Here is a 2,801-nt window from a genome sequence, read left to right as displayed (position 1 = left end):
TTAATAGCATTTATACAAAGCCAACAGCCAACATCATCCTAAATGGAGAGAATTTGAAAGCATTCCCCTTGAGAATGGGAACCAGACAAGGATGCCGTTTATCACCACTCTTATTCAACATTGTGCTGGAGGTCCTAGCCAGAGCAATTAGGCTAGAAAAAGAAATAAAGGGCATCCAAATTCATAGGGAAGAAGTCAGAGTATCTCTATTTGCAGATGATATGATCTTACACACAGAAAACCCCAAAGAATCCACAAGAAAACTACTGGAAGTAATAGAAGATTTCAGCAAAGTATCAGGATACAAGATAAACATACAGAAATCAGTTGGATTCCTTTACACCAACATAGAGCACCTCAAAGAGGAAATCACCAAATCAATACCATTTACAATAGCCCCCAAGAAGATAAAATACATAGGAATAAATCTAACCAGAGACATAAAAGATCTAGACAATGAAAACTACAAGACACTATTGCAAGAAACCAAAAGAGACCTGCATCAGTGGAAAAACATACCTTGCCCATGGATAGGTAAACTCAACATTGTGAAAATGTAAATTAAATGCAAAGCACTATTGAAGAAGAAGAATAAAGTAGGAGGACTCGCACTACCTGACCTCAGAACCTGCTGTACAGCTACGGTAGTCAAAACAGCCTGGAACTGGTACAGGGACAGATACATTGACCAGTGGAACAGAATTGAGAACCCAGGTGTAAATCCATCCACCTACTGTCACCTGATCTTCTACTAGGGCCCAAAGTCCATCAAATGGGGAACAGACAGTCTTTTTAACAAATGGTGCCGGCAAAACTGGATGTCCATCTGCAAAAAAATGAAACAGGACCCATACCTCACACCATATACAAAAACTCATTCCAAATGGATCAAAGACCTAAATATAAAGCGAAAAACTATGAAGTTCATAGAAGAAAATATAGGATCAACACTAGAGGCCCTAATACATGGCATTAACAGGATACAAACCATAACCAACAACAAACAAACTCCAGAAGATAAGGTAGATAACTGGGGTCTTCTAAAAATTAAACACTTATGCTCATCAAAACTTCACCAAAAAAGTAAAAAGAGAACCTACAGACTGGGAAAAAAATTTTGGACATTACAAGGCAGACAAAGGTCTAATCTCTAAGATTCTCAAGAAAATCCAACACCTCTACAACAAAAAGACTAATAATCCAATTAAAAAATGGACAAAGGAAATGAACAGACACTTCACCAAAGAAGACATTCAAATGGCCAACAGACACATGAGGAAATGCTCACAATCACTAGCCATTAGAGAAATGCCAATTAAAACCACGATGAGATACCTTCTCACTCCAGCATTACTGGCACAGATCAAAAACACTGGAAATAACAAATGTTGGAGAGGCTGTGGGCAGATGGGAACTCTTATTTACTGCTGGTGGGAATGCATAATGATACAACCATTTTGGAACATGATATGGCACTTCCTCAGAAAGCCAGACATAGAATACCATACAAGCCAGCAATCCCACTCCTAGGAATATATCCTAGAGAAATAAGAGCTGTCACATGAATAGACATGTGCACACCCATGTTCACTGCAGCATTGTTCACAATAGCAAAAGGATGGAAATCACCTAGATGCCCATTAACAGATGAATGGATAAAAAAACTATGGTACATACTCACAAAGGAGTATTATGCAATGATAAAGAACAATGATGAATCTGTGAAGCATCTCATAACATGAATGAAACTGGAGAACATTATTCTGAGTGAAATAAGTCAATATCAAAAAGACAAATATTGTACGGGACCTCTACCGTAAAAACTCAAGAAAAACACACAAAAAGAAACAATCTTTGTTGGTTATGAGTGATGGGAGCGGTGGAGGGAGAAACTAAATAGACTATAGATAAGTGATAACTTTGGCGAAGGGTAAGACAGTACACAATACTTGGGAAGCCAGCACAACTTGTACAAGGAAAGGTCATGGAAGCTCCATAGACACATCCAAACTCCCTGAGAGACTGAGTTGCTGGGCGGAGGGCTGTGGGGAGCATGGTCCCAGGGAACATTTAGCTCAATTGCAAAACACAGTTTATAAAGACAATGTTCTACTTTCTACCTTGGTGAGTGGCATCTGGGGTCTTAAAAGAATGAGAGCAGCCATCTAAGATACTCCACTGGTCTCATCCCTTTGGGAGCAAGGGAGAATGAAGAGAATAGGATACAAGGAAATGATTAGTCCGAAGGACTAATGGACCACAGCTACCAAGGCCCCCACCAGACTGAGTCCAGTACAGCTAAATGGTGCCCAGCTACCACCACCAGCTGCTCAGACCAGGATCACAACAGAGGGTCTTGGACAGAGCTGGAGAAGAATGCAGAACAGAATTCTAAAACAAAAAAGACCAGATTTGCTGGCCTGATAGAGACTGGAGAATCCCGAGAGTATGGCCCCTGGGCACCCTTTTAGCCCAGTGTTGAAGTCACTCCTGAGGTTCACCATTCAGCCGGGGATTAGACAGCCCCATAAAACAAAATGGGGCTAATGAGGCACATCAGACCAGGGACAAGGACTAGAAGGCAGGAGGGGACAGGAAAGCTGGTAATAGGGAACCTACTGTTGAGAAAGTGCAGTGCTGACATGTCGTGGGGTTGTTAACCATTGTCAAAGGGCAGTGTATGTACTAACTGTTTAATGAGAAACTATTTGTTCCGTAAACCTTCATCTAAAATACAAAAAAAAAAAAAAGAATTATCTATGTGAGATCAAAATGATAACAACAACTCAAAAGGTTTGATG

The sequence above is a fragment of the Trichechus manatus genome, unplaced genomic scaffold (genome assembly GCF_000243295.1).
Source record: "Trichechus manatus latirostris isolate Lorelei unplaced genomic scaffold, TriManLat1.0 scaffold00192, whole genome shotgun sequence".
Taxonomy (NCBI): Eukaryota; Metazoa; Chordata; class Mammalia; order Sirenia; family Trichechidae; genus Trichechus; species Trichechus manatus.
This window is presented reverse-complemented; position numbering follows the sequence as displayed.